This window comes from Symphalangus syndactylus, chromosome 10 (assembly GCF_028878055.3).
Source record: "Symphalangus syndactylus isolate Jambi chromosome 10, NHGRI_mSymSyn1-v2.1_pri, whole genome shotgun sequence".
Lineage (NCBI taxonomy): Eukaryota > Metazoa > Chordata > Mammalia > Primates > Hylobatidae > Symphalangus > Symphalangus syndactylus.
Genome location: NC_072432.2, coordinates 9,292,547 through 9,318,839, shown reverse-complemented (window position 1 = coordinate 9,318,839; position 26,293 = coordinate 9,292,547).

Genomic DNA, 26,293 nt, shown 5'->3' with positions numbered 1-26,293 from the left:
AAATATCACCACAAATCTCTCCTGTGTTTTATTTGTAAAGATAACTCCTGATAGACTTCCATCACCAAGATTAAAAGAAATGATAAATACCATGATAACTTTGTTGAAACTCATTAACTTAAAGCAGTGGTAAACGTTCTTGAAGTGCTATTTTTACACTTAATTTATTCATTGTAATATGTGCAAACATACGCCCCTGCAGTTTCCAGGAGACAAGTGGAAGAAAGGTGCTCCGTCCTAGGCATGGCGTCGTTACCCCAATAACAAGGTAGACGAGGGAGACACATCCCAGGAGAACGGTATTTCCAATCAGCCTCTGCAGAGAGCTCAAGTAGAAATGCACCAGTTACGCAGCGCTTTGCACATATGCATATGGACAGTCAGTGCTTAACATGTGTACATATATGGAGTCAGAGCTTTCCATGTTAATATGTATGGTCACGATTCACCATATGTAACATATATATTAAAAATTGAGATATAAATTAGTCTGTGAAGAATGGTCATTAGTTTCTGTTGTTCTATCTGCTGTTGTTGAGAAACAAGAGTGCAGAGACAGAAACGGATCGGTGAAGCAGTAAAATTATTCTAAGAATGAATCCTATGCTATAAAAGATACTTCTGTTCCATGTTCAAGCACCATTTTTTCTTTGTAGGACAGAAATGTGTTACATCAAAATGTAAAGGAAGGAAGTTGACTGGAAAGTAAATGTTTTCTTAGTCTGAAGCCATATCAACCTTCTTTGTACACACGTGATCCCCCCCACCCCACCACACACACACAGTGGAGGTACTTTAAACTTGACTTTATACAGTCATTCTCTTATCCAAAATACTTCAGGAACACCTGCCATGTGTTAGATGGTATGCTGGGCACTGGAGAAGGGGCAAAACAATCAAGGCCCTAGAAAAACAGATATGCCCAGGCCCCGGCCATGAATCACTCTTCCTAAGGACACAAAATGGCCCACAGGTCACTCTGATGTCCTGTGTTTAAGAGTCACAATTAACATAAAATGACAAACTCCAATTATTCAAGACTGTTTAAAACATGATGTCTTGGCCAGGCACTGTGACTCATGCCTGTAATCCCAGCATTTTAGAGGCCGAGGCAGGTCCAGAGTTCAAGACCAGCCTGGCCAACATGATGAAGCCCCACCTCTACTAAAAATACAAAAATTAGCCAGGCATGGTGGGACACACCTGTCATCCCAGCTACTTGGGAGGCTGAGGCAGGAAAATCACTTGAACCTGGGAGGCAGAGGTTGCAGTGAGCCAAGATCGTGCCACTGCACTCCAGCCCGGGTGACAGAGCGAGACTCCATCTCAAAAAAACAAAGCAAAACAAAAAAACAAACAACAACAAAAAGAAACATGATGTCTTGATTACTGGGACAGAGGTATCCTCTGGACCAGTTATTTGCAAAGTACGTGGCCAAGGACCAGTTCAGATTTTGTCTGTGTGCTTATTTGTTGAAAAAATTTCATTGTCTAAAACAATGAAAATGAACTACTAGAAAAAGAAATGATAAAAAGCATACAAAATAGAAGCCAGTCTTTTTATTACCAGACATAAAATTCGCCGACCTAAAATTACTCTGTCAGATTGCTCTAAAACTTTTTGAGAGGTCAGTCTCAATGTCTGTGTTTAACACGTAAGAGAACAATAGCGCAAGGTCTGCAGATAGCCAGCAGCCTGGAGACCACTTCCCTGAGCAGCTCTGCTCAACACTGTACACTGGGATTTGAGCAAAGAGGAAGAAACTTAGGCAGAATTGTACTTCATGGAGGAAGACTCAAATCTAGTTTGGATATATACCAAAAGACGATTGATTTGTGGATCAATGCAAGTCTAAAACCTAGGGAGTAGGGAAACTTAATTTTAATTGCCGGCAATAAAGTGGAAGAGTTCCTGGCACATAACAAGCACTTAACAAAAATGTGCTGAATGAATGAAAAAGTCCACGAGCCAACAGTGGCAGGTGATGTTGAGAAGAGCATGGAAATGGAATGAATAAAGCCCCTTGGGAAAGAATGGCGAGAGGTATTATAGTGTCCCGTAAACACCTGGGAAAGGAGAGCAAAGGCACAGACGTCATCAGATAAAATCAAGATGCAAAAGCTGTGAATGTTTAGGAATTAACCAAATGAAATGTAACAGAAAAGTGTAGATTCACTGATCCTAGGAAAAAGCAAACCACACACTGGCTCAACCATATAAAAAAGACAAAAGATGGCCTGGTGCAGTGGCTCACGCCTGTAAGGCTAGCACTTTAGGAGGCCAAGGCGGGTGGATCACGAGGTCAGGAGTTCGAGACCAGCCTGGCCAACATGGTGAAACCCCGTATCTACTAAAAATACAAAAAATTAGCCAGGTGTGGTGGTACATGCCTGTAGTCCCAGCTACTCAGGAGGCTGAGGCAGGAGAATCACTTGAACCCAGGAGGTGAAGGTTGCAGTGAGCTGAGACTGTGCCACTGCACTCCAGACTGGCTACAGAGAAAGACTCCATCAAAAAAAAAAAAAAAAAAAGACTCAAGGCCCTGGCTGGGCAGCAAGCTCAGCAGTGAAATGAGGGTTCGCAGTCTTAAATTTCATCAATAAAAGCACAGTGTGCCAACAAAAAAGTGACAGCCCTAAAATACTCTGCTCAGGTTGTACCATTTTACAAGAGGTTTTGATAGGGAAGAGAATATATGTAGGCAAGCATTAGAGTACCAAAAGGTACGAAGATGTAATGACCTGGAGAATGGTGAAGAAACTAGTGACATTTCATCCACTAAAGAAGAACTTGGCTGGGGCGAAGGAGAGAGGGTGGTAAAGGTGCTATGCTCAGGTATTTCATGCTGTCTCTTGTGGAGAAAACATAAAGTTTATTTTTGTCATGGTAGAGGGAGAAGAGAGGGTTGTGCGTACTACGTTGTAGTGAGATTTTAATGTTGATAGAACAAAACACTTTGTAATAGTCAAATTAATCCATAGCTAAAGTAAGACTTCATCTCTGGAGGTGGTGAATTTTTCCCATTACAGGAGGGGTTCCAGCACGAACTGGGTGAACATCTATCAGAATGCTCCAGGGAGGAGTCATGGATTGGGTGGAAACTGGAATACTTATTAATGGGCAAGTTCTCCATGACAGAAGCCATTTTTTCATCAAAGAACTATTTACCGAGCAACCATTACACGCCTAGCATTGTCTGGGCACTGTGCAGACAGTGAAGAAACGAAAAAGTTCTCACTTCTTGGAACTTATTTTCTACTGGGCAAATAATGAACATGTAGCTGAATGGAAATTATATTTTAAGTGTCAAATCAAGTTTTCTTGTTAATAACAAGACAATTCTTAGAAGCAGGATTTGAGAAAAGAAGAATGTTCACATGGCAAAGCCCCTCCTTTAACATATTGAAGAGCAAGTCTGGAAACAGAGTTACTCCGCACTGGTGGGGGTCCTTCTAAACAGGGAGAGGAAGGAAGAAAGCTCTCCCTTCCTTATCACAGGGCACTGTGGGACATTCAAGAGGAAAGGGAGTTGGTTCGATGCCAGATTTTGGAATGATCCAAGAATTGGCAGGTGACACTGATCTTGAATGTGTCCATCCAAGGAAGTATGGTGATGTCTAAGGACATGAGAGATTGACAGGCATTCCCTGGGAGGCCCCACAGTGCAGTTCCACCTCCAAAGCTCCCCGGTCCTTGGCTGGGCCACATTACTGCTTGGTCTATTCAAATACTAACACACTAGAATGAGAAAGAGAATGTATTTGTGTGTGGGAGGGCTGGGCATGAGTGGGGCTAAAATGAAAGACCGAATATTTAACTGAAGATACCAAATCGCCTAAAAAAAATTAAAAATATGAACACAAAATCAAGTATTAAAAGAATATTTAAAATAAGTAAAGAAATCACAACACCAAATTTATTTTTTTAATTAACCAATACTAGAAAATTCATACACTCCAGAAGGGCAACATAAGATTTTTATTCATGAATTACTTGACACCTGTTTCCAATTCTCCTTTTCATACCTTTTTAGCCAAATGCTCTTTAATCACCTCTTCACATGTTGACGAATAATGAATATTTTTCTATAAAGAATATAGAGGCCAGGCACAGTGGCTCATGTCTATAATCCCAACATCTTGGGAGGCCAAGGATTGAGGATCACTTGAAGCCAGGAGTTCGAGTCCAGCCTAGGCAACATAGTGAGACCCTATCTTTACAAAAAAAAAATAAAATTAGCTGGACATGGTGGCATGCACCTATAGTCCTAGCTACTCTGGAGACTAAGGCAGGGAAATCGCTTGAGTCCAGTGGTTAGAGGCTGCAGTGAGCTATGATGGCACCACTGCACTCCAGTCTGGGTGACAGAGAGAGAACCTATCTCTAAAAAAATAATAAAACAATATAGATAATTTAGTCTTACCTCTAGCACAGTTGATCAAAAGTTGTTTATTATTATTGATAGTTGGAAAATTCCTTTTTTTCATAACTTGCTGTTGGGGATGCCATGTAAATTATTAGGATGGTGATAAAATTTGGAAAAGGCCACATTTCATTCACATGATCTGCAGAGTTTGGGGGATAATTTCCTACAGGCTAGCTTCTGATTCTGTTTATGGCAAATTAGTTCCTACTCTACTTACAAGTTTCTGATGCTGAGCAACATGGGCCACACGTCTATAACAATTTGACCCCTGCTGTATGACAAGGTCAAGTCCAAGGGCACAGTGAGAAGAAAGTATATTGCAAAAGCCATTCCTACTCGGGTGTGCCCTGAAGGAATGAGCACTACATAATCTGTCCCAACACAGATGCCCTAACTTGGCTTGTACTTACCCAGATCCTCAACATGCTTGTGGCCACTTCAATGCCAGCAAACACAAAGGAAATATAAGGAGGAATACATGATGAAAAGCATGGTCTTCATCAATTTCAGTACAAATACACTAGTTTTGCAAATATTGTACAGAGGTCTATGCAAAAGTGTGACCTTAACTCTTAATATTTATTAACTCCATGTAAATCTACCTTGACTAAAAAGGCAATTCCATCATCCGCAGATTATAGTGTTTTTTTCCTCTCTTCCAGTCATTTTATTTACTTGCATTGCTTGTTATTACTTTGGCAAAGGATAAAATAACTTGAAATATTAATGATAATGACCTCTGTTCCTTAATTTACTGTTTATCTAGTGTTTCTCCATTAACATTTGACTGTTAGTTTTCAAAAGCGTTTTTAATCAGATATGGGCACTAAATTTCAACAATTCGTGACCAACATGCTTGGTCATGAAATCCTGTTATTGCAAAACAATTCATACCTTCCTCCAGCCCTTCTTGAGACCTTGAAGGAAATCAACTTAGAAGGTGCCATTCTTTGAAAGTTAAGAAGCATGCCATCACTTTCATACTTCCCCATGCGATTATCATATTCTCTCTGAAACCCAGGACTTTACGGTCTTGCTCCTACCCTTTAGGAACATGAAATGGTACCTGGTCCTTTATCTGTCAGAGCTTAAAGACTGGATTAAAGATTATGAATCAAACAAGATCATCTCATGGGGCTTCAGAAGCAACAGAGGCTTTGAAAGAAACACATACTTCCCATCACATGAGGCTCTTGAATGAGAGATGCCATAATTTAGTTGACTTTATTCTTTATTTCTTTACATCGCTTATGCTCTTGCACCCCTAGTTGTCAGCAGCTTGGTCTTCCAGAATCTGAAGATTATTGTGAAAAATAAAGAGACAGTTATTGATCAGGAAATCAGTAAACAAAAAATCAGAAGGAGGAACACTATTTTTGTAATTTAACCTCTCAAAAATGGTAAGAAAAAAATCAGAAAGAACAAGAAAATTGTGTAAATTTGCCATTTTATAGTTCATTTTAAGACTGTAGTAAGCATCTAAATCGCTCAGGTCTAAATTAAAGCAAGGAGAAAAAAAATCCAGTCCCATCTATATGTCAAAACCAAAGTGTTTTCAAGTAGATAAACAACAGTGTGGCCAGGCAAGGTGGGGCATGCCTGTAATCCCAGCACTTTGGGAGGCCGAGGCAGGCAGATTGTTTGAGCTCAGGAGAATGAGACCAGTCTGAGTAACATGACAAGACCCTGTCTCTACCAAAAATACACAAAAATAACCGGGCGTAGTGGTGTGTGCCTGTGGTTCCAGCTACGTGGGAGGCTGAGGGGGGAGGATCACTTTAGCCTGTGGGTGTGTGGAGGTTGTAGTGAGCTGAGATTGCGCTACTGCACTCCAGCCTGTGTGACAGAGTGAGATCCTGTCTCAAAAAGAAAAAAAAAAAGACAGTGGTACTGGACATAAAACAGAGTTCTTTAGTCATCTAAAAAGAAGCCTTGGCTTGAAACCCACTCAGTCACCCAGCTGCCACCTGTAACCTGATGAGCTGAGGTGGGCCAGCTGTTCCAGGTGGGAGAGGGTAGGGCTCTCACGAGGCCCAGAACTCTCAGCACAGAACTTACATATGTGCAGCAAGAAATACAGACCACCTGCCAACAACGGCTAGAGCGAGTGCTACAGCCATGACCAAATGCCTGTTTGGTCAAAAGTTCTGCAGAGAGCTGTTGAGCTTATTTGATTTCCACTTTTTTTTTTAATTACTTCCTCAGTAGGCTGCCAAATGCTGCACATTCAGAGTCTGGTTATTTGAGCACATACCTTTGTTACTTCCCAACTCCACAGTTAACACCAGCACTTTACGTTGTAAATGGAATGAAACCCATTTCAAACCCATGGGCTCCATACCTCGGTCAGGCAGATCACAGTGCACTGGCCACCATCAGCGAGATTTGTACATCCTCATGCACACCTTCAAAAGTTCAGGACGTTCTAACTCACCTGTACTAGCTAGGTCAGAAAAGAAGAACAACTCTTCTTGGGTTTTTATAGAACAAGACTTTTTCTATGGGCCATGGGGGCTTAGTCAGGACCACCTGTATCTGCTTACCTTTGTCCTGTCTGGAATGTTTCCTGTAAGGCTTGAAATCATTCAGGAAAATACTTTAGTTTGACACCCTCTCCCCATAGAAGAGTTTCAGAATCCTACTGTACAAGGTCTTAGGTACATATATACTTATGATAAGAACAATATAATTAATAATAGGCACTTGCAGAATTTAACGCTTCTCCAAAATCTTTATTATACTGTATTTTACTTATCTCGTTCATTTTTATCTTCTCAGTATTGATCAGATATTAATCCAAAACAGATTTTTAAAAATATCTGTCTGAAGTCTCACTGCTTTAAAAAATGTCATAAAAATAATTAATTTGTGACGTTTTTGTACAAATATTAACTCTTTCAAATATGCATTGTCAAATATTTCCGAAATTGTTTCCAAATCCGATGTTCTAGTTGTGATACTCAGGAACTATGTACCCATTTAAGCCAATAGATTTAGTGATGCCACACACCAGAGTAGCAGATGTGCAGCTGAAAATGCTTTCTAAGTTCATTCTGAATTTCACTGTTTGACAAATTTTCTTAAGTTTCAAAGATGACAACGCTGGCTTAGGTCATTTCTTGTTCTGCAGTACGATGATTCTTTTTCCTGTGCCATGGTGAGTTGAGGTTGACTCTGGCTATGAGAATGCCTGCAGGCCAGGTTTCTGATGGAATAAATTATTATTGAATAATGAACAATAATAAGAATATTACTTACTGTCTGCCTAGTACTTACAGGAAGCAGTGATGTCTGTGCTGCCAGATGGCTCTCCAGCTGGAGACACTTCTATCTTCCAGGAAGGTGAGCTGCTGGAGGCCACCAGCTGAATCTCTCCCCAGGAATTGCTCTCATCACAAGGAGTCATCTTTCCCAAGGTCTATGCCCCTCCCTGGGGCACACCAAATCTCATGGCTGTTCCCAGCGAGGTCTCAAGGCCTAGGCACCTTGCCTCAAATGTGTACGGGCTCCCAGCTCAGAGTGCACGAATGACCAGCACAGGTCTCACTTGCAGCTGCACCACAGCTAGGCATCTACCCTGCCCATCTGGCCCCTCCCTCCCTTAGGTAAGTTACTCTTGAGGGCACCCACCAGGATATCTGCTTCCCAGAACCTGCTTCCTGAGAGCCTGCCCTACGCGCCTACTCTGTGCTGGGAATTGCTGGCCACTCTGCATACATTCTTTCCTCTATGTCAGTAATCTCATGAAGTAGATATCATTATACCCATTTGAGAGATGAGAAGAATGAGAGTTCAAAGCCACAGAACACTAACACCAAGTAAGGGTCTGAAAGAAGCCATGCTAGTCCACAGAGGGCACTGTCTTCCCACCATGGCATGGCCCACTCAGCCTCTGGGGTCTCCTTTGGAGTCTTTCCAAAATTTATCCAACACGAAAACCAACTAGGATCCGCAGAGAATTTTTGGATTAAAAAACAAATTTTACCGACTTAAAGAAAGAAAGAAAGATTCACCAGTAGCCGCAGAGATGCAAATCCTGGTGAAAGAGTAGTTCTAGCCCTTTCGCCCTGAGGTTTACCTGATCCCCTATGACATCTCCTGTAGAGTGACTAGGCTTCTCTGCAGGATGTGACACCCACAAAGTGAGGGCTTTAAAGCTCTGTAGTGTGGTGGGTTCCCCATAGCACAGGTGCCGGAGCTCTGCCCTGGAAAGGAAATGAGCCTTGGGTGAATCTGAAAGGGCGTCTTAGGTGTGTGGCCTTCTTGCCAAGCCCCTTAAACTTTGCATTTCCATTCCTAGCAGAGACAGTAACACTCCCTACTCATTGGTGCTGCTGCAGGGGTGAAGTGAAATACCTGTTAATCTTTCATGCAACGTGTTCAACACACGCTATTTGTAATCATCGATTCAAGGTGTAAGGAAGTAAGAGCCATGGCCATTCCTATTTGCATCATAAACAAAAATTAGAGTGTTGAAGTAGGCTGTGGCAATTCTTAGAAATGTCCTCAAAACTTTAGCTCAATCAGAAAGCTGTGAGAAGGCAGAAGTCCCTCCTGCCATGGTCACAGTAAGGTTCCATTTAAGCCTGCAGCAGGAGCTGAAATCAAAAAACTCTTCCTAGGCAAGAAAGTGCACTTGAAGAGTAGAAGCTAACTCTTGATTTGTGTGCCCCAGTGGAAGCAAAATAATAGCTGATGCTTGATGGCCCTGTGGGTTGAAGTCATCTTTGGTTCTGAAGAATCCTCAGTGACAGGCCACTAGCACACCTATGCACAGGCATGCAGGATAGAAACTCACTAGTCAGGGGTGGGTGGAGAGGCTAGAAGGAAGAAGAGAGGTTGTTTGTCTCTTCTTGGTTCCTGGTTCGTGATCCACGTCCGGCGTCAAGGGTGTTCGCAGATCCCTTTTGTGAGATAGAAGGAGAGAACTGAGAAAATCCCCCTCCTGGGAATAATTTTAAGTTACTACAAGTATTTTTAAACATTTAGAAGCTAATGTTTAATTTAATGACCAAAATAATGAAAATACTACAAAAAAAGGCCATTATGTGATTTCATTTTTAAAAATTCTGTCTCCAGAGAAAATATTTGCTTAGCTACAGATGCCAAAGACGTCCCCTCAGGAGTAGTTTAATTGTGCAGCAGAACATTATTAAGGAAAGCATAAATCTAGCGTCGCGTGAAAATAAAACCTGCAATGATCAAATTGAAGGCTACTTAAAAAAAAATGGAAACCAGACGCAACCTGGCAAAGTGCCATCTGTGAAGGCTTCGTGGCTTCAAGGCCACAAAAATAAAATGTGGCACAAAAGGATGCACTAGAAGTTCCAACCATTGTCATGGAAACATTCTGCAGAATTCCAGATGGCCTTGGGTCCCCACCAGCTGTGTCTGGGAGGAGATGATTCCTGTGTGCATTGAGGACATCCCTGACAATGGATGCAGGTCAGGACAGGAGCCTGGTGCCCAGGGAGGGCTGAATAACTCACGCTTCCCCACCAGCTCTACTCTGCATTAAGGAAATGAAGCTACCTCTCTAGGGGGAAGAGAAGTAATAATAAACATTCCTCCTGTGATCACACACCTCCGCCTGCACGGGGACAGCCACAGCGCAAGCCTGGTTCAGCTTCTGTCTGCGCTCCGCAGAGAGGCGCTGGGACTTTGGCTATTTCTATTTGCATCCTGAATAGCATCAACACAGTGAGATGCATGTTTTGGTATTGTTTTCTTCTCCTCCTTTTCTTTTTCCTTTTCTGGGAGGATTGTTTCTATTGTTGGCTGTGTGGGGGGTTTTTGAGGTGACAGGGAGAAAAGGGAGACGAAGTTGTGGCAAAGAGCATTTGCGAATACATTTCCTTGCTTCTTAGTTGCTGCGTGAACTGCCGCTGTACTCTCCAAATTCAAAACCGCGTCGTGGGAAGGTGGAGATGTGGCTGCCGCTGCAGCATCCCGTGTTAGAGAAACAGAGCCTGAGAATGATACACATCACTGTCCAAAGCTTCTTCTTTTCTTCACACAAGGGATGATTCGATGCTTAGTATCTGTTGCAAAACTGAGAAAATCAAAATTTCTAAAAATTTCCTTTCAAATTTCTTTATGATCCAAGATGATACTTAATTGCATATTTTCCAAACATTCATTTTTCCAAAAGTAGAATGGGTGAAATTCCTTATGAAAGAAACTCTCAATAGTCTGTTTTTTTGTTTTTCATTTCTAGTTTTAGGCTACAGTGATGAAGTAGGACCCTTTTTTAAAAAAATTAAGACCAAAGCCGGGCGCGGTGGCTCACGCCTATAATCCCAGCACTTTGGGAGGCCGAGGCGGGCGGATCACAAGGTCAATAGATCGAAACCATCCTGGCTAACAAGGTGAAACCCCGTCTCTACTAAAAATACAAAAAATTAGCCGGGCGTGGGGTGGGCACCTGTACTCGGGAGGCTGAGGCAGGAGAATTGCTTGAACCTGGGAGGTGGAGGTTGCAGTGAGCAGAGATTGTGCCACTGCACTCCAGCCTAGGCCATAGAGCAAGAATCAGTCTTAAAAAAAATAAAAATAAAAATAAAAAATTAAGACCAAAATCAGCGGTATCACAGTATCACTCATCAAATGTAGGAGGCGGCAAGATTTTAGCTCTGCCATCCATGGCTTAGGAAAGATCATTACAGATAAACTCCCTGTTTTCTATTTATTTATGTCTTATTATTTATTTTGTGTATTTTTTTCTTGTGAGTAAAATATCAGCAATTCCTGAAAATACTCCAAAAAATTACAAAAGAGTATAGGAGAATGATTTCACAATTAGACTGTATTTAAGAAATACGAATAGAATCTCATGGTTTGGATTTATTCTCTGTAGCTTTATTATATATTACACATCTTTCTTGTTACTAGCCTGTTGTTGACATACATGGAGCTCTGCCCCATACTAAAATATGTCTCAATGTATGTTTTTTAACCCGTCTCTTGGGAGAGTACAGGTTGTATAAAATGTTGTCGGCCTTGAATTTGAACAGAGTAGCTTCATGTCAACACAGCAGAGCATTTATTTCTTAGAATCAGGAACACCTGTTTCCATGAGAGATGTTCTGCCCTCTCCCAGAAGTGGCCAGGATAAAGTTCTTTTCCCCATTTCCATCCTGCTGCTCTCACTTCTCCATGAATAAATTGCCCCTTGTGTCTATCTCATGGAGCAGCGGGTCTCCCTCAAGGTGTGATAAGTACAGAATTAGCTTCTGATGACTGGCACAAAATAGTTTCTATGATTTGAATGGAATGCAGTTCATCTTCTGATATTTGTTTGGAAGGTGGAAGGTGTATTTTCAGAGATTGTATTGCAAGGTGAATCTAGTGCACTGAGTTGTGAATTTTCTTCTCCAGGGGGTAAAGATCATGTGTCAGACTTAAATTGTCTCCAAGAAAAGGTCAAATAAGTCGATCTCTTCTCCAATAACACTGATTTTACCTAAGACTTTCTAGTTCTCATGGGTTTGGTTTTGATCACTGGCTCACAAAGAAAAGGATTGCATTGTTCTGTTTAATGGTTCATGATTTACTTTGTGTATGTACTATGGCCTATACGTAATAGTAATGTTTAGTGTTTAATGATTCATGATTTACTTTGTATATATAGTATGGCCTATATGTAATAGTAATGTTTAGAGAATTTTGACTGGGGCATCTATTCAATTATTTGATTTGGCATAATTTTTTTTTAACTAGAATACACTGCGTAGATCAATAAAACTCCTATATCCTGAGGACGGATTGGGGCTGGAAATAAAGTATAGCTACAGAAATTTTAAGCTGGATTCCTTAGAAAGCGCCTTAGGAAGAAAGGTACAACTAACATTTTCCATGCTTTGAATAAATCCACCTCTTTAAAACAGTATTTAAGGTTCAAACCCTCCTACCCTATTCCATCCAAATCAAGTGCAGAGAGTGAGCTGAGGAAATGTTTAAATTAAGACTAATTTACAGCCAGGTGTGGTGGCTCACACCTGTAATCCCAGCACTTTGGGAGGCTGAGGCGGGCAGGTCACCTAAGGTCAGGAGTTCAAGACCAGCCTGGTCAACATGGCAAAACCTTGTCTCTACTAAAAATACAAAAATCAGCTGGGTGTGGTGAAGCATGCCTGTAGTCTCAGCTACTCAGGAGGTTGAGGTAGGAGAATTGCTTGAACCCAGGAGGCGGAGGTCACAGTGAACCGAGATGGGGCCACTGCAATCCAGCTTGGGCAAAAAGAGCAAAACTCCATCTCATAAAAATAATAATAATAATAAATAAAAGACTGATTTACAAAGCCACTGGTCCTACCAGTGCTCGAGTGACAGGCCTAGCTTAGAGGGCAAGGAAACATCGTTCATTTGGACTCCACACACTGTAAGTTGTTGGTGCAGGTTGAGGTTACACTGTGCCATTTTACTATTCAAGGAAAGACTGAAAACCCTCTTGAGATGTTGATGGGAATTTCTATAAAAGTTCTGAATGGCTATTGGTAAAATTAAAACAGAGCAGAGGGAACTAACTAGCTTCCTGGTGTCCCACGGGATACTGCTGTCATCATTCAGAGATATCTTTTATGTAGCTGATGAGTAAATTGCCATGACTGGCACATTACTTCAGCAGAGAAGCACAGTATAAGATCAAAATAATTTTAGGCCGGGCTCAGTGGTTCACACCTGTAATCCCAGTGCTTTGGGAGGCCAAGGCAGGAGGATCGCTTGAGGCCAGGAGGTCGAGACCAGCCTGGGCAGCATAGTGAGACTCCATCTCTACAACAAAATAAATAAACAAGCATTAGCCCAGTGTGATGGCACTGGCCTGTAGTCCCAGCTACTCGGGAGGCTGAGGCAGGAGGATCACTTGAGCCCAGGAGTTCGACTGTGATAGCACCACTGCATTCCAGACTGGAAGACAGAGTGAGATCCTGTCCCAAAAAAATACGTGAATAAATACATAAATAGTACTCATTTCAGAATGGGCTGGATTACACAGTCCTCTTCCCCAGTGAAGGTGAGGTGGAAGCCTTGGGCCCTGCCCTAAGGCAGACTCCGGCACAAAGAATGTGGCTGCCAGGGCAGGAATAGGAATAGGTGCAGACAGCACCGCTCCTATTTGCCTAAACACACACTCCACAGCAGGCTTACAACGTCAGCGTTTCACTAAATGAAGCAGAGCTGAACAAAGCCCCCAGTTAGGAGGATAGTTTAACCAGGAGGCAGGAGACCAGGGCCCGGGGCCATCTGCTAACTGGCCAGCTGCGGACAAGCACGTCTTCATCTCTGACTTCCGAACATCAAAGTCGGGGAACAAACAAGAGAATGTCCAACACTTCCTGCACTTCTAAATTTTATGAAATGTAACAAGACAAGGTTTTCACAAAAATAAAATGTGGCTGATAAATACGCACTCACGTGTTTCATTACTTTTGTGGAAGGAAAAGTTTATGGTTCCCTCTGCCTGCTTGGAGCATGAAACTAAAAGGGAAGAGGCCGCCTCTCGGGGTGACTGAATGTTGTTTTTCTATCGAGGACCCTGTCCAGCTCCTGAAAGACAAAGCCGGGAACGCTGGAGATTGTGCTGAGGCCTGGAGAGCACCGGAGGCTTCGGTGTTTCACAATCCACTGTCTCCTGCGGACTCCCTGCCACAGTCCTGATCACGGTCACCCCTGCTGACCAATCATTCACCTTGCTCTTAATTTCTCTGAAGGATCCCAATAGTGTACTCCCATTTCCTAAAAAGTGACTTGCGGTCTTCTTTGTGTCCCTGAATATATAATGAGGAGATCGCTTACTTCAGCTCCAAAGGCAGCAAAGCCTGTTGCACTGCAGGGTTAGTTTGGAAAAAAGAAAAAAGAAAAAACAATAAATATGAATGAGTGTATGTTCACTTGCCATTTCAATTATTTACATGGGTCACAGAGGCCCAAAACATGATCCAACTCTGGGATAGAATGCCAGAGTGAGTGAGAAGTATACTTTTGTCAAATTTTTATAATCTATAATTGCATTGTTTTGGTTAGACACTGTCCTAGAAAACTAGACATTTTCTGATTATGAAATAATTTATACATACCAGTTTAGAAGTCATACTCAGTTCTTCAGAGCAGATAAAGCTGTAGAATATATTTCAAAAAAAACCAGATCATTAGACCTTTCCTATAGACCCACTAATACTTTTGAAGGTAAGATGAAGCTATCTTCTTTTGGACAACAAAAATCAAGAAAATACTATTAACTGTCTGGATTAGCTCCAGCTTGGAGAAAAATCTGGTACTGAATCACTGAGAAAATTAATTTCACATATGATAGGATTATAATGCAGTCTATCCCGAGTCAGGCAGCAATAGCTATTGCTTTCTAAAAGCACCGAGTGAATTAGGTGGCTGTGCCGGGCAATTAGCAGAGGGGCCTCCTGAAGAGCCGAGGGTGCTCACCCCCTACGGCACTGCTGCCAAGGCTCTAGGTGTCCTTGAGCTGTTGACTGAAGGCTTCTTTGCCTCTGTTTCTGCATTTATAAAGTCAGGAATGAAACAGGCTTTTGAAATCACTTAAGGACCTCTGACAGAAAGGTGAAGAATTGCACTGGCATCTTTATGGAGCTGTACATCAAAGAAATAAAGACCGTACAGAAAAAGGGCATTGCTTGGGAATGAATGGTTTCAAATGCAATAGCAAATTAAATGTAAATTAAAGCTAACTGCAATCTCCTTATGTCAGACTCTCTTTTTTTTTATTTTACTTTAAGTTCTGGGATACATGTGCAGAATGTGCAGGTTTGTTACACAGGTAAACATGTGGCATGGTGGTTTGCTGCACCCATCAACCCATCATCTAGGTTTTAAGCCCCACATGCATTCAGTATTTGTCCTAACGCTCTCCCTCGCCCTCACCCCCACCCACCAACAGGCCCCGGTGTGTGATGTTCCCCTCCCTGTGTCCATGTGTTCTCATTGTTCAACTCCCACTTATGAGTGAGAACATGCGGTGTTTGGTTTTCTGTTCCTGTGTTAGTTTGCTGAGGATGATGGCTTCCAGCTTCATCCGTGTCCTTGCAAAAGACATGATGTTTTTTATGGCTGCATTGTATTCCATGATGTATATGTATCACATTTTCTTTATCCAGTCTATCATTGATGGGCATTTGGGTTGGTTTCATGTCTTTGTTATTGTAAATAGTGCTGCAATAAACATACGTGTGCATGTGTCTTTATAGTAGAAAGATTTATATTCTTTTGGGTATATACCCAGTAATGGGATTGCTGGGTGAAATGGTATTTCTGGTTCTAGATGCTTGAGGAATCACCACACTGTCTTCCACAATGGTTGAACTAATTTACATTCCCACCAACAATGTAAAAGCATTCCTATTTATCCACAGCCTCAACAGCATCTATTGTTTCTTGATTTTTTAATGATCACCATTCTGACTGGTGTGAGATGGTATCTCATTGTGGTTTTGATTTGCATTTCTCTAATGATTGAGCTTTTTTCCATATGTTTGTTGGCCACATACATGTCTTCTTTTGAGAAGTATCTGTTTATATCCTTTGTCCACTTTTTTATGGATTTTTTTGTTTTTTACTTGTAAATTTGTGTTCCTTGTAGATTCTGGATATTAGACTTTTGTCAGATGGGTAGATTGCAAAAATTTTCTCCCATTCTGTAGGTTGCCTGTTCACTCTGATGATAGTTTCTTTTGCTGTGCAGAAGCTCTTTTGTTTAATTAGATCCCATTTGCCAATTTTAGTTTTTACTGCAATTCCATTTAGCGTTTTTATCATGAAATCTTTGCCCATGCCTATGTCCTGAATGGTATTGCCTAGGTTTTCTTCTAGGGTTTTTATAGTTTTGGGTTTTACATTTAATTTTTTAATTCATCTTGAGTTAATTTTTGTATAAGGTGTAAGGAAGGGGGTCCAGTTTTAGCTTTCTGCATATGGCTGGCCAGTTTTCCTAACGCCATTTATTAAATAGGGAATCCTTTTCCCACTGCTTGATTTTGTCAGATTTGTCAAAGATCCGATGGTTGTGCATGTGTGGTGTGATTTCTGAGGGTCAGACCCTCTTAAAGGCCATGGCTTTGGGTGTCTGAGCCTGCACGACACTTTTATTTTGAGACCCTATAATAAAAAGCTAAAGTTATTTATACATTATTGGTTATGTACGTTAAAATACTGCACCTGAAGCTCAATGGGTTAAGTTATAGGACGTGAAATTGTTGGAAGAATATCGGTAAATCATGTTCAAGTCACATGGGGTCATACAGGAGCTACTCTACTTTTATTTTTAAGTTTAGAAAACAAATGTAAGGAGTTGGCTCCTAACTTGGGTGAAATATTTTACATGTATATATATATATATATATATATATGTTTATAATGGAGATCACTGTTACAAAATACAGAGATTCACATATGAGTCGGTTGATTTAATTTTCAAGTTTTTAATGCTTTAACCATACTTCAGTATTCAGTAATTTTCCTATTTTTGGCCCTATTATGCTCTCAAATTTAATAAACATGACTTCTAAAATTTTTTAAAGATGGTCTTGGATTTAAAACATAGCCCCCAAACTTCTTAGCTTTTCTCCAATCAAGAGTTGGAGTCTATGTTCCCTCCCCTTGACTCCATCTCAAAAGTGTGTATTTAACACCTATCTATCATATGGCAACTATTCTTTATAACCTAGAGCAGGATAGGATTATGCAACAATAGTATCAATGTTTTAGCCAATTAGAATTGACTGGCATTAAGCCTCGAATTATCAATACGGATTCCAAGGTCAATATTTTGATCCAATTTTTTTATACTCTTTGTGTGTTTGAGTTTGCCTTCTGAGAAATTTGGCTTTGTCAGTGTCAAAAGTTGACTTTTCTTGGTAAATATGTTTTGAATCTTAAAAAAGAATGGCTTTGGAACTCTTCTGACCAAGACTTTGATTTCTGCCAATCATTCTAGCTTGGCTCTTACCAGGCAGTGAGCAGGAAGCCAGGCCTGGCAGCCTTACCAGCGGTGCCAAATGATAACACAAGTTTGTCTAGCCATGGTCGCGTCAGAGTCTCGTGTGTGTCCAACTCGACTTGAGCATTATTTTTACACCAGAGAACAATGAGAGGGAAATTCATTAGTGTTGACGAGGATAGCAAGAACAAACATCACCAAGGTAGAGTTAGAGAGTTAAAGTTTATAGGCTGGGAGCAGTGGCTCACGCCTGTAATCCTAGCACTTCGGGAGGCAGAGGTGGGCAGATTACTTGAGGTCAGGAGTTCGAGACCAGCCTGCCAACATGGTGAAACGCCGTTTCTACTAAAAATGCAAAAATTAACTGGGTGTGGTGGTGCACCCCTGTAGTCCCAGCTACTTGGGAGGCTGAGGCAGGATAATCACTTGAACCCAGGAGGTGGAGGCTGCAGTGAGCTGAGATTGCACCGCTGCACTCCAGCCTGGGTGACTGAGTGAGAATCCATCTCAAAAAAAAAAAAAAAAAATTAAAGTTTATAAAGTTCTCGTTATGGCCAGGCACTAATTTAATCACTTTTTATCTATTAAGCAATTTTATTCTCAGAACAACCTATAAGTTAAGTATTATTTTTAATTTTTCATTTTGCAGAAAAGTAAACTGAAGCACAGAGTTCAAGTAACTTGGCTAAGTTTATAAAAAGTAGTAGGTGGTTGACCCGGGATTTTAAACCACTTACTCTAAAAGCTAAGAATATTCCATTTAGGAACACAAGATACTGGAGGAGATATTGAATGTGTTCACCGGGTAATATTAGTTGAAGTTAATAATACAATTAGTCTTAGTGCTTGGAACTCCTCTCACATAAAAAAGCAATAGATGTTTAAGTCCTGCTTGGTGGCTGTATTGTTTCATAAATGTCTTTATTAGCATCTATCACAATTCATTATAAATCTCTGCCTACTTATGTTTCTACTTTACTGAAATGTGAGCTGGTCAGGAATCAGACTTATTCAAAGTTAGTATATTGAGTGCGTAGCATTGTACCCGAAATACTTATAATACTTAATACATTTAAAATTTTTTAAAAAATGAGATAGGATAATAATTCATAGCGTGACTTGGGCATCAGAGGTGGCCATCTCCAAACTAATCCTTTGAACTCTGTGGTGGAGGAGGGTTTTCGTGGCACCTTCACCACTGCACCACCTTGCCTCTCATTTGGGGGCCAGGCAAACACCACTTCCTTTCTTGAGGCTTGGCACGCACCTACCCCAGAGGCATTTTTTTAAAGGGTTGATGTTGGGGGTGCATTTGCAATAAAAGTCAAGGCTGGTGAAGAGAAAGAAATTCTTTTAGCAAAAGCAAACTTCCCTGGGATATGGTAAGAGCACCCACCTCACCCAAAGGACATCAGCCGCCCTCCTCCTACCCCAGCCACCCCAGCAGCCTTCTCCAAGGTGCAGCCAGCAAACTGGGACACAGTTGTCAGAGAAATCTCTGGGGACAAGGCGAAGAGATTCAGGGGAAAGGGGACATGGGACTGAAGTGAAAACAGATGGGGCATCTGAGAAGAGGAGGTTGGGGTCTGCTGATCTGCAGAGACAGTCACATCACAGAACAGGGCAAGGGCCTGGTGAGCTGCTGCAGGGATGGTGGGGAGGGCCCAGGACCCCCCTCCAACCCCCCAGCATGTAGAGGCTGCCTGGATAGGATGATACAACACAGGCTGAAGTGAAGGGCGTGTGACACGCGCTGTAAATGTCCTCACATGCTCTGCTGTGCGTTTTCTTTTTTTTTTTTCTTTCCAACTTTTATTTTAGGTTCAAGGGGTACCTGTGCAAGTTTGTTATATGGGCGCATTGTGTATCGGGGGGTTTAGTGTACAAATAACTGTGTTGCCCACACAATTAGCATAGTACCCGAGAGGTGGGTTTTCAATCTTCACCCTCCTCATGCCTCCACCCTCGAATAGGCCCCAGTGGGTATCGTTCCCTTTGTGTCCACATGTCCTCAATGGGAATTTTCCAATAAATAGCCTCACTCTCCTCCTGTACGGGGCCTATCACCCTGGGGTTTCAGAGAGAGTCAGATATTGGGGTGCTCCCTACCTAGATTTAATAGCTCACCTGCAATACCTGTGATTCCATGCCTTTCATTTATAAAAGTTTATACTCTCTATTGTGTTCTTATATTCTCAAAATATAAGCACAGAAAGCTACTTTCAAAGTCAATGAAAGGAAAAGGGTCCACCTTTTGCCTCTCCCTGGCTGCCTCTCCGATCTTTTCTTGCTGCCTGAGTTTCTTGATCTTGTTTCAGACCCAATCAGCAGCCCCACTGGGATTTGTGAAAGCTTCAGGGGACCCTTCCCCTAAGAGCTAAAAAGCGAAGACAGAAAAGGACCCTGCAGGACCAGACTGAAAGGTAAATGTAGAAGACAGCACGGTCTCCTGAAGAAATCCCACCACCACCACCACCACCAGGGTTCAGCACCACCCAGGCTGAGCCCCGGGTCACTGTTCAGCACCACCCAGGCTGAGCCCCGGGTCGCTGAAGATCTGGTTTCAGGAGGGCTGCAGAGTGAACGCCAAATGCTTCACGCTGCGAACGCTGGAGGGATAAAAGCATCTTTTTCTCCCTGGCCTAGATTTCAGATTTCTCTGTTAAAAGGCAGAACTGTGCACTAGCAGGCAGCTAACCCTTTTTCCTTTTTCAAGAAATAAAAAGGATACAGCAAAAGGGGAAAATCCAAAAATAAAATTCAGTCATCTAATCAGAAAGAATCCCACCAGCCTGGCAGAGTTCATCCGTGTGCACTGCTTATAACATTAAAAAAAAAATCTTTTATTTTGCGTTTGGTTCATACTTTCTGAAGACCTCCTCCTAAAGCATTACAAAAGGTAGCATTTTGTGTGTCTCAGGGCTTTTAAAAATCACCCCATATTATCTGAGAGTAAAAAAAAAAAAAAAACAGCTGGAGGCTTTTTCTGCAAAAAGGTGTTTAATTTTATACTCCAGGCAGCAGTGACAGAAGCTACAAAAGTCACCTCCACTAGATGAAGACGAAATTATAAACCAAGTTGTTTTACAGTGATTAAAACACAGGTTAAATTTATTGGACTGATCCTTACCTACAAAAGTACTTTTCGGTATTTAAGGTAATTTTTAATGTATTTTTCTTAAAGTGATAGTTTCATGCAATCTTTATGGCAAGTTTTGCTGCATGTTTATTTTCTGAATTGTATTCATGTTTGATAATCATTTGGAACTGTATTCTAGTGTGCATGCTTAGTCAACACAGGATGTGGAAGACGGTACCAGTCAATCTCCATGGTAACCACACTTGCCACCCTCCAAGCATTTTACACAGATTGCCTCATGTATCCTTTGCCACAAACCAACCAGAGGAGGTAACACTGTTAGCATCCCCATTTCACAGATGAGGAAGCCGAGGCCCAGAGCGTTTCAGTTGCTCCCTCCAGGCCACAGGGCTGGCCCGGGGCAGGGTGAGGACACTCTGGCTTCAGGCTGTAGGGATCCCTGAGCACCACACACGCATTACGGAGACCCTACTTCCTCCTCCAGGATAAGGAAGATCTTCACTCCTACTATGGCCAAAGCTTTTGCCTTTCTGTAACCTCTATTCCATAATAAAGCCAAAAGAACTTTCAAAAAGAAACCCTGAACAGCAGGCTGATGGAGCCATCCGCTTTCCACGTGCGTATCCAGCTTTTCTCATGCTGTGTTTGAAATCAGTCAGGTGGATGCAGCCATCAGTAGTTTGTGTCTTCAGGCAACGCTGGAAAAGGACCAGAGGCCCTGGGGTGTTGGGAAGACACCGCTCTGGTTTGGATGGTGAGTGATAAAGGGTGCATATGTAAAATTTCACTGATTTGTGCATTTCACTGCAAATTATACCTCTGTAAATAAAACACAGTGGGGCAAACTGTTTTAAAAAAGTCAATGTTATTAGAGCATTTACCTTCTTAAAAATCTCTGATGATCGCCCACCGCTGTTAGCCCCAGTTTAGTGCCACCTCCCCCAGCCCCCCTTCCACCCTCTCTACAGCCCACTGGACCAGCCCCCTGGTCATCCTTCAATGTGCCAAGCCCTACCCTCTCCTACCGCTGGGCTCTGGGCATGCCCTTGCCTGTGTCTAGAACACTGAGCCATTTGCCTGGCCAATACTAAATCTTCATTTAGATCTGAGGTTCCACAGAAAAAAATTAGGTCAGGTCACAAAAATACACCCCTTTCTGGCTCCTCTCTATGTTTCTTTCATGATTATAGTCTTCTATATATATTTTTTTTTGCTGTTCCTATTTTTTGTTTGTTTTCATTTTAGTAGATTTTATTCTTTTTATTTATTTTATTTTATTTTAAGACAGTGTCTGGCTCTGTCCCCAGGCTGGAGTACAATGGTGTGATCATAGCTCATTGCAACTTCCACCTCCACCACTCAAGCGATCATCCTGCCTCAAACTCCCAAGTAACTGGGGCTACAGGCACATGCCACCACACCTGGCTAATTTTTGTATTTTTTGTAGAGACAGGGTTTCACTATGTTGCTTAGGCTGGTCTTGAACTCCTGGGCTCAAGTGATCCACCCGCCTTGGCCTCCCAAAGTGCTGAGATTACAGGCATTAGCCACCGTGCCTGGCTGATTTTATGCTTTAGAGAAGTTTTAGGTTTACACAACTGGGAGCGAAAAAGTCAGAGAGTTTTCCCTTGACATTCCCTGCCCCATTTACGTGCAGCCTCCCTCACCATCAGTGCCAGCACATTTATCTTTCCAGTTCTTCGCTTCATGTGCTTTTCATTTTCTTGACTGTAAACTCCATAAGGACAAGAACTGTCTGCTTTTGTTCTAACGTATCTCTATCCTTTTCTCTGATACACCATTGCTTCTTTTCTTTGAATTTCAAATTCAGTTCTGATTCTAGTTTGCTTTGCAGGTCAGTGAATTTGATTCAAACACTTACTATTAGACTTGTGAAAATAAATTTTTATTTTATTTTTGGGAAGGGGATATAGCTGTAAAATGACTTTTAAAACAAAGGCTTAGTGGTCTGCAAAGGAGTAGAGTCTAACACGGAGAAATCAGAAACTTTGAGGTTTATAACTGTATTCTTTGTAACTAAATGAAAGAAAGTTTACTGGAAGCTCCATCCCTACTTCCTAAAGATTACAGAGCTTCTTTAGAATTGGGTGTTAAAAATCACAGCACAAAAGAAAAAAGAAGATTAAAAAGATTTTTTTTCTGTGACTCATTAAAAGAGAAAGAGAGAAGTGGAGGAGAGAGAGAGTGTGAGAGAGAAAAAGAAAGAAAGAGGGCGGGAGGGGGGAGGGAGGCGAGGGAGGAAGGAAGGAAGGAAGGAAGGAAGGAAGAAGAGAGGGAGGGAGGGAAAGAAAGAAGAAAAGAAAGAAAAGAAATAAGGAAGGAAAGAAGTAAGGAAGGAAGGAAGGAAGGAAGGAAGGAAGGAAAGAAAGAAGGAAAGAAAAAAGAAGCAAGGAGGGAGGGAGAGGAGGGATGGATAAAAAGAAAGAACAGAAAAAAAGAACGAAAGTTTAAAAATGAAAGAAATGAAGGAAGAAAAGATAAAAGAAGAAAGGAATAGAGGGGGAAAAATCTCCAAGTTTCCATATAAAACAGGAATAAGAAATTTGTATAGACAGCGACTGCTCCCTTTAAACCCCACCCTGGTCCTCACCTGGCTAGAATTTTGATTTCCCACCTAATTTCATCAAACTCCTCTTACCATGTTGCAAGACACAGTCTCCGATATTTTCTATTTTATCCCTACTATTCAATTATAATATATTCCACAATGTCTTAATCTATTACATTCTACTGTATTCTATTTTAGAACCCTGCTTTGCACCTAAATTATTTTACCGCTATGACATGCCTTTGAAAAAGGAGCCTGCCAGATGCTAAGGTTGGTGTTCACAAGGTAGAGCCTACTCAGAAAGGGCCAAACAGAAATCTGCTCGAACTGGTTTGCAGCCACTGTGGAAGCTGAGCAGCCTGATTGTCACTGGCCATGCCTCCCTTTTCAGTGACTTGTTTTGTTAGCATTCCTTTACCTCTCCGGAGATATGAACTGCAATGCTTGTAGAGGCTTCACATAATTCTCATCAATAAATACAGAAGGAACCTTTCCCAGAGTTTCCCTGAAGTTTCGTGTTAATCGGAGAAGCACGGGGTCATATACATCTGCTCAGTGAAGGGAGGCCCTTTTGCAGTCCAGAGCTGCTCAGAAACTTTAACCTAAATTATGCACCAGTTGAAAAGCCCTGTAGTGAGTGAACCACCACAAAAATAAATTGTCAGATGAAAACCACATACCCATCCGTTCCGTCCTGTGACTCAGAGTCAGGTATTCACACAAATTGCCAGTCAAGGCTGTGACAGTAGCGCACAAGGGCTTCCACGAGACTCAATCAGTTAGCAAAAGTGACCGTCCATACAGGAGCATCTAGATGCGTTTATTACGGTATGCCTTTGATATCTAGAGAAATGGGTGGAATGTTTAAGTTTAAAATCAGTTGTGATGGTAACTGTTGTTAACAACAGCTTTGACTACTGGCTGACAGCGTCTGTTTAACCAGCAATGTCTGTTAACCAGAGGTGAAGGCTCTCATATTAACAGATTTTTAAGGCTTAGCAGAATATTTAGAACTCAATAAATGTCTGCTGAGTGAATGAATACACAATTAAAATGTCTTCAGTGGGCTGGGAGCGGTGACTCATGCCTGTAATCCCAGCACTTTGGGAGACCAAGGCGGGTGGATCACCTGAGGTCAGGAGTTCGAGACCAGCCTGACCAACATGGAGAAACCCCGTCTCTACTAAAAATACAAAATTAGCTGGGTGTGGTGGTGTGCGCCTGTAATCCCAGCTACTCAGGGGGCTGAGGCAGGGAATCACTTGAGCCAGGGAGATGGAGGTTGTGGTGAGCCGAGATTGTGCCATTGCACTCCAGCCTGGGCAACAAGAGCAAGATTCCATCTAAAAAAAAAAAAAAAAAATGTCTTCAACATTTTTAGCTGGATGACGACAGAGGGGAATCCAAAATTCCTTCCATTCTAAACACCAGAGGCTGCTTTGAGAAAATGTTCCTCCCACGCTCACTTCTTTCCGGGCTCTCCATGAGTCCCGCCAGGGCCTCTAATAACTTCCCTTCCGTGACTCAAAACGCTGCTACTAGAATGTCAACTGCAGGCCCCAGGCCCGTCCACCCCAATCTCTTCTTCCTGGAATCTTGTACTCCAGCTGGAGCAAATCTTTGAACTCACCGATGCCTCAATCCATCAGCCTCACTCTTTCTCCTCACCCACTGTTATCTTCCCTAAGAAGATGAGTGGTTGCCCCTCCCTGCCCTTCCTACTGATGTTCCATAGAAATACAGCCCCCAGGTTTATCTGGACAAATGACTGTGCAGAATAGATTCTCTGTATTGAAGCTAACCATGAAGGAAAATGTCATTTGACGGTTTCCAGGAGTATCCCTTAAAATGTATCTTTTCCACTTCATTCTTGTGTCCCTTCTTATCCTGCTGCTTGGAATGTGGATGTGATGACTGGTGCTCTGGGTGTGCCTTTGGGCCATGAGGGTAAAGGTTAGGGATGGCAGAGTCTGGGTGTCTCAGGAACACATGTACCTGGGCTGCCCTACTATGTCTTGGTCACCCACCTCCTGATTTTAATGTGAAAGAAACAACAGGCTGGGTGCAGTGGCTCACACCTGTAATCCCAACACTTTTGGAGGCTGGGGAGGGTGGATCACCTGAGGTCAGGAGTTTGAGATCAGTCTTGCCAACATGGCAAAACCCCATCTCTACTAAAAATACAAAAAAAAAAAAAAAAAAAAAGCCAGGTGTGGTGGTGCACACCTATAATCCCAGCTACTGGGGAGGCTGAGGCAGGAGAATTGCTTGAACCCAGGAGGCAGAGGTTGCAGTGAGCCAAGATAGCACCATTGCAGTCCAGCCTGGGCGACAGAGTGAGACTCTGTCTCAAAAAAGAAAAAAGAATAATAATAACAAAAACCCTTCAATTGTATTCAAGACCCTTTAGTTTTGGTCTTCGTTACTCAGAGAAGAACCTGATCCTAGCTGAAATATTATTCATCTCACCTTGCCCAACTCTCTCTGGCTGAACTCCCCTGGCAAATCCCAACCCTGGTCAAAATGTCATCCACACCCACCTAGGGTTAGTGTTAGGGTTAGGGTTAGAGGTTAGGGTTAGGGGTTAGGGTTAGGGGTTATGGTTAAGGCTTAGGGGTTGGAGTTGGATTTAGGGTTAGGTGTTAGGGTTAGTGTTAGTTTCATAGTAAGGCTTAGGGGTTATGGTCAAGGTCAGGGTTTAGGGTTAGGGTTAGGGTAGGTTAGTCTTATGTTTACCGTCAGGGTTGTTAGAATTAGGGTAGGTGCTTGGGTTAGTGCTAAGGGTTAGCGTTAGGGTTATGGGTAAGGGGTAGTGTTAGGGTTAGGGTTAGGCTCCCAACCATGCCTGTAACTCAGCCGTGGAATCAGGAAGGGAAGGTAGCCTGCCCCTTCCTGCCACTGTGATGACAGCTTCACTTTGTTCAGGCCCCGATCTTAGGTGCACCCACACTCCCATCTGCAGCTCCCTGCACCTTCACTGTCTCTGCCTCACTCCACAGGCCTCCCCAACAGAGGTTCACACTCTCTGCTAACAATCCTTCCTCACACTCCATTAAGAAAATGGAAAGATTTGTTTAAGAACATCCTGGTTTTTCCAACACAGTCACTACCTGCACACTGCATTGCTACCCACACTCGTGCATTCCTCGTACTACTGTAAGTTTTCCTGCCCTCAGCAAAGATCCAATCCTCCCCTTGCGATTTCAGCCCAGCCAAGCCCTCCTTGCCTTTTC